This window comes from Cupressus sempervirens, chromosome 4 (assembly GCF_028749045.1).
Source record: "Cupressus sempervirens isolate cs-2001-9-10 chromosome 4, ASM2874904v1, whole genome shotgun sequence".
Classification (NCBI taxonomy): domain Eukaryota; kingdom Viridiplantae; phylum Streptophyta; class Pinopsida; order Cupressales; family Cupressaceae; genus Cupressus; species Cupressus sempervirens.
In genome coordinates, this window is record NC_143121.1 from 822,324,111 (window position 1) to 822,339,377 (window position 15,267).

General features: G+C 34.7%; 1 pseudogene; it reads left to right on the plus strand.

The window, feature by feature from the left end:
- Positions 1–13,792: 13,792 nt before the first annotated feature.
- On the plus strand, positions 13,793–14,914 carry LOC149563912 (protein BPS1, chloroplastic-like; annotated as a pseudogene).
- Positions 14,915–15,267: the final 353 nt, after the last annotated feature.

Here is a 15,267-nt window from a genome sequence, read left to right on the forward strand (position 1 = left end):
ACCAGGGTTGAAAAGACAACACCAAATAATTGCCAAATAAGTGCTGAGGTGCAATTTTGTTCCAATTGCATCATTTTGTTTCATCGAGGGCTAACGTGCTAGTGAGATAGATGTTGAGTGTCTATTGGGCCCAAAAGTTTTAAAAGAAAACACTGCAATAACTAGGATATTCCATGATCATTGATCTTGTGGAGATCAATGATCAACACTTTCCCACATTTTGAAGATGTGAGAATTATAGACAATGTGAAAATACACCTAATCACCACATGTCCCTATGGTGCCAGTTTGAAAGAAAGGCAATCACACTTAAGGCTGATAGTTATATGGCATCATGGTTAAGTTAGAAATTTGGTGTGGTTAGTAGGTTATGTGGCCAAATACGTGAAGACTTTGTAGGGTGGTGAAAGAAATAGAAAAATTGGTCCACATAGCTTATCTTGGTTGTAGGGTTTTATTGATTTATTGACTTTGCTAGTTTGTCAAGCCAACTATGAGGAAGAGATGTTTTCTTGCATGATCCAATCTTCATGATTGATTCCAACCACTCTTCAATGAATTTCATACCTAATAAATGAAAAAAACTCCACCACATCTAGTTTTATCCATCTACTTGGTTAGAGTGATTAAATGGTATTGTTTCTATCTTCTTAGGTCTTTGTTTTTGGCAAAATGTTAGATTTCACTACATCTAAATCTATACCAAGATTAGATTTTCTCCAGATCTAAATGATTTTTCTTTTCAATCTCAAGTGGTAGTGGTTGAGTTTGGTTTAGGACAAAAAATATCTCAATTATGCTTGAGCTATAAAGACATATTTTGTAATCTTTGTAAAGATCAACTCTTCTCTATTTTCTTGATATTGCTCTACAAGTTCACTGTAAATTCCCTTTGCTTCTGAACCTATATGACATTCTACTTTATCTCCTCTAGAAATTGATATATTGTGCAAGACCTATTTGCCTCTCATTAATGTATTGTGGATATCTACAATCTTGTATGATTGTATCTCCTTTTGGCCTATGAATGATATATAAGTGAATTCTCTTCTTCCTTGCGTCATTTACTTGGGTTTTCTAATCTACATATTGTTGGAGTTGATGAAAGCCAACTTTGAAGATGCCCAAGATCACCTGCATGCGAGAACCTATCAAAGAGAATCCAAGGAGAGGAAGAGCATGGAGCAAGGGAAAAACCCTAAATGAACATGAGAGACAAATATACAAACACAAGAAGAAATGTATTTATAATATGCACAATGCCTTATGAAAATACAGTGAGAGAGCCTGCTTATAAAGAGCTCATGGAAGCTTGTAGATCAAGCTGGAAGGTGGTAGAAGATAAGGATGACAACTCAACACACATCCACAAAAGGTGGAACATGCTAGAAGGGAACAAAATCACGTGTTTTCAACAACTAACCACTACATGCATTAAATACAAAATATTAAATAAATGCATTAACCTAAGTAATCTTAAGTAATAGAATAAATAATTAATAAATAATTATTTACTCTAACACCCCCCCTTAAGTGAAACTTAGGGAAATGCCTTAAGCTCACAAAACTAGGATGAAATGCAAAATGGATCCCGACAACTAGGCCATGTTAGGTACCCATGAACAATGCAAAGAAAATGCAACCTCTGTAAATGGCGAAATAGAGAAAACCACGTGGGAAAAACCCTCCCCCAAAAAGAGGTAAGAACCTAGTGAAGAACTGAAGAAGCCTCCAACTAGGGAAATGTCCCCTAAAACAAGAACAAGGAGTGATCATGAAGAGCATCACTGAAGCAAGAAGAAGCTGCAAATTTTCCAAATTGCTGATATGAAAAACCTCCATGGAAGAAGAAGGCACGAATCGAGCATGTCTATATGGTAGATGATCCATCTCACCGAAACGCATAGGTAGCCAGCCACTGCAATCGCCTTGTATATAGGATCAACCACTGAATACATAGTTCACACTATCGAACCATCAAACCACAGATGCATTAGAACAACAACATAACCTCCCCTTAATGCAGACAGGGTGTGATGACAAGCAACTGAGAAGGTGGGCCAAAGTCTCCTGCAAACGAACCAAGAACGACAAGAGAGGGAAAGAGGTACAAACACCTATAAAGACACGGTCAAACTGACTCTACATGGGGCTAATGTCATGGAAGGGACACTCACTTGACAAAGGGAGAAGGCCTAAAACAACAAACAACTATCCCACTCATGGTGCTTTATGAAAATAGTGCATGTACAACTGACTCAAAACAAAGTTCATGACTCTCGGAATGCAAAAGTGGCACTTTATCTTAGTGTGATACAAAAAAGTGCTTCAAAATGATAGCTACAATGATCAAAATTGAAAACAAGCTGATACAAAAGAAAGTACATCCTAAAACAAGAGAAACCATGCTAGGAAAATGATCCTCGGACCTAAAACTCTCAAAATATCCACCATATAGAAAAAATTTCAAAACTATGATAGAAAGAGCAAGGGCCAAAAACTAAAGAAAAGGACCACATTTCTGAAAAGGTGACAAAACCAGCTTTCCAAAAATATAAAGTTTTCAAAAAATGGGAATGGGATGCAAAAGATATGCTTGTCGGAGTCAAAAATAGGACTTCAAACTACAACTGAAAAAATGGTAAATAAAAAGTCATCAAAACCTAAAAATACCTAGACCAATGTCTCCGTCTCAGAACTAGCTTTTCAGCGCTTCTTTCAGATTGGAAAAATACCTCTGTATGCAAAAGTTATGGATAAAAAACCACAAGTAGGTCCATAATAAAATTAGGAGACGTGCATGCAAGGTCTGATGATGTAAGCGTTGACCTCATGCTAATGTCAGAAAATGACAACATTAAATTTGATAGCTTGTAGGCCATCACCGCAAAAAGGTGCCATGTGGAAAAAAGGTTGACGTGGTAGGGTCCATGTGCAAAGTGCCACGTGACACCTCTGCCACATGTCACGTGGTTGGCAGTTCAGCAAACGCTGACTAGGCCTCAATAATTCATGTGGGTTGCTAATGCAGCACTAAGATGTCCTGCTAACTATGCAAAAAGTGTTGTAGAGGTGGCGTTGACTATTTTGACGTAGACTGTACCAGCGGCAGAGGTCAAAAGTGTTGTCAAAAAATGTAATGGCAGAGCGAAGTAGAACAACCGGTGGAGGAGGGTAGTGCTGGTGGAGGTGGCTGGTGCTGACGGAGTGGAGGACTCCTGGCTGAGTTCTACAATAGGTGGTAGAGCTACCGGTGGCCGAAAAATTGTTAGAGGGTGGCGCTGCGGCGGTTCGCCGGTGCTGCCACCGGTGGCGAAGGTGCGCGGGCTGCGCAGTGGTGGCGCGGCAGTGGCCACTAGGCGGTGCACCCTTTTATTATTACTTTTATTTTTTTCGCTCAGAAATCTGTACGATCTGTACGAAAATGGCCTGCAACAAATTTTTTTTGCCTCCCAGAGCTCTATCTCCAAAATCGATAAGCTTTATATGAATCCTAATTGTAAATGGACTTTCGGATCCAATGGTGATGTCCGTTTGGCCCCAATGTGCTCCAAAAAATTGATGATCCCCTGATTTGAAGAAAAAATGCACAAACAAACTAGGGTTTGTGACTTCAAATCACAGCTTCAAAAATCCTTCAATGAAGCTGCAGCAGGAAGGCTCTAATACCATGTTGGAGTTGATGAAAGCCAACTCTGAAGATGCCCAAGATCACCTGCATGTGAGAACCTATCAAAGAGAAGCCAAGGATAGGAAGAGCATGGAGCAAGGGAAAAATTCTAAATGGACATGAGAGACAAATATGAAAACACAAGAAAAAATGTATTTACAATATGCACAATGCCTTATGAAAATACAATGAGAGAGCCCGCTTATAAAGAGCTCATGAAAGCTTGTAGAACAAGCTGGAAGGTGGTAGAAGATAAGGATGACAACTCAGCACACATCCACAAAAGGTGGAACATGCTAGAAGGGAAAAAACTCCCGTGTTGTCAACAACTAACCACTACATGCATTAAATAAAAAATATTAAATAAATGCATTAACCTAAGTAAGCTTAAGCAATAGAATAAATAATTAATAAATAATTATTTACTCTAACACATGTGATTGTTAGATTAAGACAAGTATTAATGCATATATCTTTTGGTGTCATGATGGTTCAAAAGTGCACGTATAAATAGAGATTAGTTTGAACACTCTATTTTGGTGCATCACCCCTTAGGTTAGAGTAGGTAGATTTTCTTTCATGCATTCCTTCTCCCTTTTCTTCCCCAAGTGTACTTAGGTGCTCCTTGGTAGTAAAGGAAGCTAGCCTTCTTTGGAGACTCAACCTCACAATTCAAGTCCCACAACTTGGAGGTTGTTTCCATATTTCACAAGTTTATCCTTAGGTAAAAACATTGGACAAGGGTACAAACTTTTGTGACAATAATTTTTGGCATGCCTAGTGGGACAAAGAAGATTCAACTATATAAGTCTATTGGTTAGCTAGTTGATCTAGATACAATAAGAATTTGGGTGTTATTCTTAGTGTCATCATCCTTTGAAGGCATTCAATCAAACACCATGGTGACTCTAGTGCATATCTTCTAGTTTCATATAGACAAAGTGCTGCTATATGAAAGATCACCCTTGATCTTTGTGATGTTTAAGTTTTCTATGAGTTTGTAGTTTTTATGAAGCTTTAGTCATGGCCCCATTTCATAGAAATAACTACTACTCCCCCCTATATCATGAAAATTTTAGTCCTTAGCCCTCATATTGCAAATTCCAATCTCAACACCAAGTTGGTTATAGCTAGTATGCTCAAGGTTATTCCTATTCTCCTACTCCTGCTCCACCAGTCTCAACATCCCCATATGAGCTACTTAAAGATATGATGTTGGAGTTCGAAAGGAAGATTTCTTGCAAGTTCTAGAAGAGTAGTAGAAAGATAAACTAGAGGTTACATGAGCAACATGAGCTATTGCTGGCCTATGATAGGTAGCTTGATGAGATTCGAAGGTAGCAGGAACTTGAGAGACAATAGGAGGAGATGGCATACCAAGCCTATCTCTAACAAGAAGAAGAAGATAGGGAGAGACAGAGACATTTTGAGGAGAATCTTACAAGGCAAGTTGCTATAGCAAGAGAGGAGGAAATTATGCTATAGTTGGGTCATTTTCAGACCAAGGAAGTAGAGTCAACCCCTTCTTCAAAATTTGTCATTCCAAGCTTCAAGAAGCCCCCTCCATTACAAGAGCCTGCTAATGCAATTTCTCCACTCCCTATGCAAGAAAAATGGCTAGGTCATGAGCCTTCCACACCTATCACTATTTCCTTATTTCAAGATGGACCAATTTTATGGACTCTTGATGGTCCAAACAGGGAGTTTTGGGAGAATGAAATGAAGAAAGAAAAACCACAAGGGGAGGAGTTTTAGCCTGCTAAGGAGGTAAAGGAGGTAGCTAAAGAAATGAAGGAAGAGGATTCAATCCTCTTATTTGAAGAGCTTCCCTCTTTTATTGAAGAAGAACAAGAAGAAAAGGTTGTCCCTCCCTTTGACGAAAAAGTCATGGCTTTTGAGCCTTTAAAAGAAGATAAGGATCTACTACAAGTTGAACAAGAAGAGAATCATTCACTACAACAACATTCCTCTATGATGTGGAAGATAGAAATTAGAGCCTTAAGGATAGCTCTATCCTTGAGGAGGAACATGCTAATATGCATTAGGTTGCCCCATAGCCTATGCATATAAATGCAATAGAGCAAGAAGATTCTGATGAGGAGACTTTTTGGGATGAGCTAGAGATGTTTTGTTCATCCTTGGATATGAAATAGTCCACTTCTTCATCAAATGATCATGAGTTGTAGCAGTACTAAGGGGAGAGTCACACCATACTAGTAGTTCCCAAGAAAGTGATTCATAAGCATCATGATAAAGATGTGGAGATTCTTTCTTAATAGAAGGAGGAGCCACTTTTGAACTGGCAAGATGCTACCATTGTAGAGCACAATCAAGTGGTCAAGGATGATTCCTTTGGCCCCACACTATCAAGAGGATGCCCCATAAGGAAACTAGCTCTCCAAAAAATTAGCAAGTTGTCCTCAGTCATGCTCATTCCAGAGCATGAAGAAGATTTTCACAAGGAAGAGAAAACATGTCTTGCTCAACAAGGTAATGCCCCAGTGCTAGAAAGCTTCCTTTTTTTTAGTATTGGGAAGAAGGTATTCCATGCAGTAGTATGATTTTTGTGCTTGCTATTATTTTTAGTTGTCCATGTGCATGGAACAAGAAATCAGTTGGTAAGGAAAGACAACTATTTCAGTAAACTAGTCAATGGGTTTGTTTGACCCCTCTCCTTGTAAATCATGTACATAGTAGAGTAGTTTTCTTTTTTTCCCTAATTTCCAAGAAGTGCAATAGCATAGGTTGTCTCTTTGTGGGATGGTTGAGTTTCTTTTTGAAATTTTGAAGTTTTGAAGTTGTAGAGAGTTCTAGTTCCTAGTTTCAACTATAGAGCTCTTGTTTTATAGTTGGAAGCAAGATTTTCAGTGTTTTTTTATCATAGAGGTAGGGTTAGGGTTTCATAATACATAGGATCCCCATATTTTTATGACTCTATAGCCCAATGGGTGCTTCAAGCTACTAGTCTTATGCATAGCAGGCTTGCACCCCCTCCGAGTTGCCAAAATTGTTATCCAAAAATGTCCTCTCACCAAAAATTGAATTTTAATGCCAAAGCCCACCTAACGATCACTTCCATATTTAAATATTCAAATTCCATGGGAATACAAGATTAAAAAAATGAAATAAACTTTATTGTATTTTCTATTTTTCTAAGTTTACTTTTTGGCTCTCACAACTTTTCAAACCATTAGATCCTACATAGATCAATGGCAGGTGATTTCTCACATTCTAAAATTATTTGAACTTTAAGCAATGCGGGGGAGGACTTCACTTCCATGTGGCATATGGGTCTTGTTTCTTGTAGGTCACCTTTTTCACCATGAAGATATGCCAACCTGAGTTGGAATATGGCTAGGGTTCTATTGGTAGTCACTTTCTAGGATTCTCTCTTTTGTCAAACCTTTTGACAATGTACACAAGTGACATCATGCCATGTCGACTGGTGGGGTTAGGTTTTACTGTGTGGGCCATGATGTGATTGTGGTATTGTGTCTGGTGAGCTGGTATATGGGTGGTTCCTAGTTGGTTGCAAGTACTTACAAGGACCACATGTTTTCAGTTCTATCTGTGCCATTAGATCTTTCTAGATCAATGACTGTTGCATACCTGCTTTATGAAGATGCAAGAATGTTAAAGAATGTGGGGAAGTGAATGATCAATGCATGTCTCTATAGGTTCATTCTTCCAATGTGGGCTTCTAGGGTTGAAAAGCTAGTGCCAGATAGTTTCTAAATAAGTGTTGAGGTGGAATTCTATTCCAATTTCTTCATTTTGATTCACCAAGGGCTGATGTTTTGGTGAGGTGGATGCTGAGTGTCTGGTGGGCCCAAAAAATTTAAAAGAGAATATTGCGATAACTAGAATCTTCCATGATCATTGATCTTGTGGAGATCAACGATCCACACTTTCCTACATTTTGAAGCTACAAGGATTTTAGACAATGTGGGAATGCACCTAATTGCCATGTGTCCTTGTGGACCCAGTTTGAATGAAAGGCAGTCACAATTAAGGTTGACAATTATGTGGCATCACAGTTAAGTTGGAAAGTTGGTGCAGTTAGATATGTGGTCAAATGCATGAAGACTTTGTATGGTAGTGAAAGAAATAGAACTATTGGCCCATGTGGCTCATCTTGGTTGCAAGGTTTTGTTGACTTATTGACTTTGTTGGTTTTTCAAGTCAACTATGAGGAAGAGATGTTTTCTTGCATGATCCAATCTTCATGATTGATTCCAACCACTCTCCAATGAATGTCATGCCTAGTAAATGAAGGAAACACTCCACCACCACTTGTTTTATTCATCTACTTGGTCAGAGTGATTAAATGGTGTGATTTATGTTTTCTTAAGGCTTTATTTTTGAAAAAATATTAGATTTCATTACATTTGAATCTATGCCAAGATTAGATTTTCTCTAGAACTATATAATTGTTCTATACAATCTTAAGTGATAGTGGTTGAGTTTGGTTTAGGATAGAAAATATCTTAGTTATGCCTAAGTTATAAAGGTAGATTTTGCAATCTTTGTAAAGGTTGTTTTCTTGATATTGCTTTGCAATTTCACTATAAATTCCCTTTGCCTCTGAACCTATATGAAATTATACTTTATCTCCTCTAGACATTGATGTATTGTACAAGACCTATTTGTCTCTCATTAGAGTATTGTGGATATCTACAATCTTGCATGACTGTATCTCCTTTTGGCCTATGAATGATATATAAGTGAATTCTCTTCTTTCTTGTGTCATTTATTTGGGTTTTCTGATCTACATGTGATTGTTAGATTAAAAAAAGTTTGGATGTGTATATCTTTTGGTGTCATGATGGTTTAAGTGTGCATGTATGGGTAGAGATTGGTTTGACCATTCTATTTTGGTGCATCACCCCTTAGGTTAGAGTAGGTAGATTTTCTTTCATGCATTCCTTCTCCCTTTTCCTCTCCAAGTATAGTTAGGTGCACCCTAATAGTAAAGGAAGTCGGCCTTCTCCAAAGACTCAACCTCACACTTCAAGTCCCACGGCTTGGAGGTTATTTTCATATTTCACAAGGTTATCCTTAGGTAAAAACTTTGGAAAAGGGTGCAAACTTTTGTGACAACAATTGCAATTTGTGGATCTCATTTACAGTAGATCTGAAATGATTGAGGCATGTAACTATAAAATCTACACTATCAAACCACAAGTTGTAGTATAGAAGATGATTGGATTCACAATTCATAGTGAGGAACAATTACCCAAAGAATATAGAGAATTATTCTTTTATTTTGTCATTAGTGATCAAGAGTCAATACAATACTTATTGGTACAAGGAGGACCTATCATACATTAGCTCCCTTAAGCCAACAACAAAGAAACTATTTGAGACACAACTATTGGTCTAACTACCCACAACAACTTGATAACATGCACTACCTAAGTTGACAAATGTTAACAATATAACAAAGTCAGCATAAACATTTATCAAATTGTAACATATAATAACTATTGGTAAAATCATTTTCTACAGAATCTACCATTCGAAAAACTTACTCTTGTTTATACATCATAGTTGAACAAGATGAAACAATTGTTAGAAACCACAAAGCTAGAAACAACTCTTTACACAATTTTAACTTTGAAATCCTTGGATACATCTCTCCATTCTAAGTTATTGGATTTTATGTAGAATCAATCATGTTGTTTTACTAAATGGAATAGGGATTGGGAGTGGCTTTGGGAAAACCATATATTCACAGTATATCTGGTTTTTTTTTACTATTAGATTATAACTGAAGAACCCAGACAAAATTGAAAATAAAGAATATTAATCTATTAAAAAACAAAATGTTTAATATGCCTTGAATTAGAAAATATGGCACACCATAGAGAAGATATTGAAGACCAAGTGAATCGTCTTGGTTATAAGAATTAATTTGATTTTCTATAGGAAGCCTAAGATTATAAGACTGATAATACAATGTTTAACTAAGGATAATAATGAACATTGATGATGCAAAGGAAATCATTAAAGTGTGGCAATATATTATAAATTGTGATTCTAATTGGAGCCATGATTGGTATAAAGGCAAAGAAACAACATCTAAATTATACTAAACAACAATTAATGAATAATATTAAGGCACTTGAAGTAGTAATCAGTAAATAAATAAGGAGAAGATAAATTCACTAAATATCAGCAATTCAACACATATATCAAACAATATTAGAATATTCATTGTAGGTAGTAACATTCTATTCTCTTTAGAAGAGAACATAACACTCTTTATCAATAAAATATATAGATTGAAGCAATCAACATATGTACTTCTTTAAAGGGAAAAAATTAGCTTCCAAAATGAAAATGACATCAAATTAGATCTATTTAATTTACAATAGTAAACTAAACACATAATGTGCAATAATCTTATATATTCTACAAGTGTAGAGGTATGAAATAGTAGAGCCAATAATTGTTGTGGGATAATATGAAATGCATACCCTAAAACATTAATCTAATTATAGTCTATCAGACAATAATGTAGAGAGAAGAATGAAATGAAAGAAAGGGGAGCATATATGAGATCACTATCTAAATGGACCACCCAATGGAAAATGTCCAATACAACTATCACTTAGGGCCAAGTCGATATAAAGTCTGCTCGTGGGTTTAGATAGGAGGTTTTTCTACTATACTATTGCAATTTAATTTTCATCCCCACACTAGCTAATTATTGAAGCAATCATAGTCATAAGAGGATGAATAAGGATACATGAATAGGGAGGACAGAGATGAGCATCCCACTAGGTAAACCATCCCTTGATTGAAGTCTAATCACAATGTGTGTGCCATTCAAGGGCAAAAGTGGTATAAAATCGGCTCTTGAGCAAACCTATCATGCCCCCTCATTCAAAACCTGTTGTGATTGAATGTTAACAATGAATACAAATGCAACATGACTTATCTAATAAATTATGATGATTATAGATATTTGTACTCATGTATGATTACTAACCCTAAGAGGAAAAACTACCTAACCTATTTAAACATTACTATAAACAATGGATCTTATCAATCAATGTATAGAGATTAGGTACACTGGCGTTATACCAACTTTGAATATTACAATTATAAATATAAACCATTTTAAAGAAGGAAGAGTTTGAGAGCAATTAGATTCCATTAAATTAAAGCTAAAATTAGATTACAATTAAGATACATTGAGAGAAGGCCCCACACATAAACAATGCAAAACGAAAAGTGTTTCAAAAGTTATTATCTAATTTGAGATCATAGTTTTTTTTAAAGTTTAGAATATGGGTTTGATCGGTTGATTGATTGGTATTTACTAAGTCTTTGTAATTAGAAGTTAATGTTTATATTGTAATGATATTTTTTAAGGCTTGATTGAATTTTACTACTGGCAAGGGAATAGGGGAAAAGCCATAAAGAGAGAGCTTCCAAGAAACTACTCTAGAGGTTCCTTTATAAAAGAGTCCTTGTCAATATAGACATCTTGTAGACACTTGGATGAAATGACAACATTCATTGCCAAAATCCACAAATCTTATCATAAAAGACTAAAATTTCATGCTTAATGAAAGTAGGAAATGATTAATCCACACTTTTACTTTAAATTCAAGCTTAACTTTGTTAATTCAATGACTTCATGAGAAACAAGTGCTTTGGTGGAACTGGAGTCCTTGCCTTTGTGACCAGTGGGGAGGAGGGTTGAAAAGAGAAAATTGTTTGCATAATTAGAGTCCATACATTAGCCATGATATTAATTTAAAAAAAAATTTAAACATAGATATTTTGATATTATATAAATTAGTCTAGTTAAATGTTCATAAAGTAATATATAAGAATGTTTTTAATTTTATTTATATGTACTTTTTCCAAGTCATAATCAATATCTTAAAATAGAAACATATGATTCTACATCCAAAAAATTGATAGATTAAACTTAATTAAATATATATTTTTTAGTGTACATAAAATCAAATTTTTAAAAAATTTATTACATTAGATATTCTTAATTTTAATTTTTAGGTTGTAGAATTTTTAGACTCCCAAAATTATTAGACATGGGAATCAAGGAACATTAGTTCCTTGCCTTATATAAGGTATGTACTAATAAAGCTACCTTTGATAGATGAAAACTTATTGAAAGCTAATCTCTAAAGAAAAATCAAACTAATCCCAATTTAGGGCTTTCTTCCATTTTTGGGAAAATGCGGGAACGCCTAAATAGAAAATTAGAACATATTTCTTTCGAGCAACCACACTAGAAACAACGTTTGGAAGACCAAAAGTCACAACTTAGAATCCACCTTTTACAATTAGACAAATACAACCAATAGAAGACCAAGAGGCACAACTTAGAATTCCACAAAGATGTCCCTCTTGGGATTTGAACAATGGTCTCCACAATAAGAACCCATTGCTTAAGCCAACTAAGCTAAACCTCTTGGACATTTTTGTTTCATTTTGCATTCTATTATGACTTATATAACTAGCAACTATCTTTTCAAACATAATATGCTAGATGCAGGAACTTGACACTTTGCATCTCTTGTTAAAGATGATAATGAACAACCATCTACAAATTTAAGAAATTATCATATCAATCTAGACATAGATATGTGTGTCAAGTCCCATTTTGTGGCTTTCCTTGCCTTTGCTTATGTGGTGACCCGATCAAGTTCAACTTGGTCAACCCTTGATTTTGGAACATGAATTAATTAATGGTTAAGTTAACTACCGCATTAATATAAACAATGAATTATTTTATATTCTTAAAAAATATTATACTCCAGTACTTTGAATTTTTGATAATATAATATTTTTAAAGAGTATAAAATAATTTATTGTTTATATTAATTTTCACTTATAATATTTTGTGTGTTTATTTAATTTAATTTGTAACACATAAATTGTTTCTCCAATAATATTTTTCTTAGTTAAATTATTAATATTTGAAATAGTTTGATTCAAATTGAAAAATATATTATTATTTTATTTGACTTATTGAATATATATAAAAATTTATGAGTTAAATTATTATTTATTTTTAAATTATTTAAATTAGTTTGATTCAAATTAATATATATATATATATATATATATATATATATATAATTATTTTATTTGAATTATGTTGTGATAGATCTTTTAACTGAAAAAATCAAATATACAAACTTTTCTTATTGAATTTTAGTTCTAACAATTTATTTGCAAAGATTTTGTTTTCTTAAAAATCTAAAATTAAATAATTTTTTTATGATTTTTATCAATGAGTCTTAAACAATAACATTTCTTTCACCGAAAGATTAATACAATTTTTCTTTTTATAAAAATCATTAAAAAATTTATTTAAATTAAAAATTTTAAGAACAGAAAATCTTTCCAAATAAATTATAAAAGTTTGTATATTTGATTTTTTGAATTAAAAGATCTATCACAACACAATTCAAATAAAATATTTAAAAATTAATTTAACTAATTCTTCTTTTTTTTTTAACTCTTTTTTTTTTTTTTTTTTTTTTTGTTAAAAATTAAATTAAATACACACAAATATTAGAAAAACCGTTTGTGTTAAATACTCTAGTACTTTGAGTTTTTGAATTCAAGAATTCCAGTTAAGACGCGCGAGACTGATAGTTCATGGCTCCCACAAATCCTGCTCAAGATAAGTAAAAGAAGGGTTTCTTGAACACGGAATAGAGTGAATTGTGTAATATTCAATTTTGGTGTGCTCTCTGCTTCTTGGTTTGGGAATATATTACTTGACGGCCAATGTGTATCATGCGGATTTGGGAATATATTACTTGATATGATTGTTTTTCCTCATTAGTATCCAGTACGTTGGTGCTGCTTAAGAAGCGATTCTCTTTTATGTGGTTTGCTGTTGATTAGGTAGTTTTCCTGGTTTTCTTTTGTGTTAAAAAGCGTTCTTGTTTGTTTTTGGTTGCAGGAATTGGAGTTGGTGTTGCAATCTTGTTCCTTGTAAGCTTTTGTAAAGAGGTAGGCATTGGGTTTTTAATATTCTGATTTTGTAAAGAGGCAGACCTTGTCTTACTGATATTTGTGAAGACGGTGCCCTCGGTAATTTTTGTTGGTGCTGGTCAAAATTGCCTGAACATGAGTCGACCTCATGATGATCATTCCTTCTCCTAGTTCTTTGGAAACCCTTTCAGTATTGTCATACGGAAACTCTTAGAGAGCTTCAATTTAAGACACAGTCAAGCATTGAAGGATTTTGAAAGCTCTTTGGCAGATAGATTAAAGCAACTCCAGTTGTCGAAGCCAAAAGGCTTCATAAATTTGGCATGGATGGAACAAGCCATTGCGGTATTATGTGCAACACACAAGGATTTGAGGTCCTTCATTGCTGATCTGCAATTTCCTTTAATAAAGTGGGATAATAAATGTTTCGATGAGTATATGGATGATAGTTTGAAATTGCCTGGCATTCGTAATTTGTTGAGTGCTGAGACCTTAAAGCTTGAAACATATAAATTCTCGGTACAATATGTATTACAACTGCTGGATTTCTCTGCTAGAGTTCCACCATATGACAAAGTGTTTCGTGCCAAAGTCACCCTACAAGACTTGATAGAAGAAAGCAAAGTAGAGGGGAAAAGTGGCAAGTTCGAAGTAATTTCTAAAGCTAAGAGTTGTACTGCCATTTTACACAGCATGAACCAAAGTTTTCACTTGGGGAAGAAGAAATGCTCCAGCAAGGGCAGGCTTCTCATGAGAGCAATGTATGGAGTAAAGGTGATAACCATATTTGTATGCAGTATTCTTACATCTGCTTTGTCAAGATGTGATGATTCATTTGGAGTACTGGACATTCTTGAAGGATTCTTGTGGTCAGCATCATTTAGGAGTTTGGAGGAGGAGTTAAAAGAGGACATCAAGAGTGGGGTTAGCAAGGCTTTTGTTTTGAAAGAATTGGAGGACCTGGATGCATCAGTTAAAAACATTCAATCAGTCATTCAAACCTCATACCTAGGCATTCTGAAAGGAAAAGGCAAAGCAGAGCAGGTCCTTGAAGGATTGGAGGAGGTGGCACACATCAAAGAGGGTGTTAAATAATTAAGGTACAATGTAGAGATGCTTTCCAATGGGCTAGACTCTTTAAAGAATGAGGTCAATGAATTTTTCCAGATTGTATGGAATGGTAGAAATGCGTTGGCTGAAAACCTGCGGGCGTCTGATGACAGAGAAATTTTTTAAGACGGGGTTGGCCAAGATTGAACTGACAGAGTTTTCCTACTCATGCTTTTAGAAGAGAACTGTATTCTAGACTTGCAAGTTACTGTAATGCCTATCCCTAGTTTACTTTTCATGTTTTATTGCCAAATTCTTTTAGTCTGTTTTATGATTAGTGTTACTCGGTTATCGGGTTGATTAGATGTTATTTCATATATAGTTGATTAATTTGATAAGCTACTTGATACTCTATTCCATGTGTTCATGATTACTCTTTTGATTATGATACTACTATGTACAATGTTTTCAGTTATCTTATGATGATAGATGGATTATTTATATGCAGTTTCTATGGTTACTCACCTCATACTTGCATGTGTATGGTGTGCATGTATGTT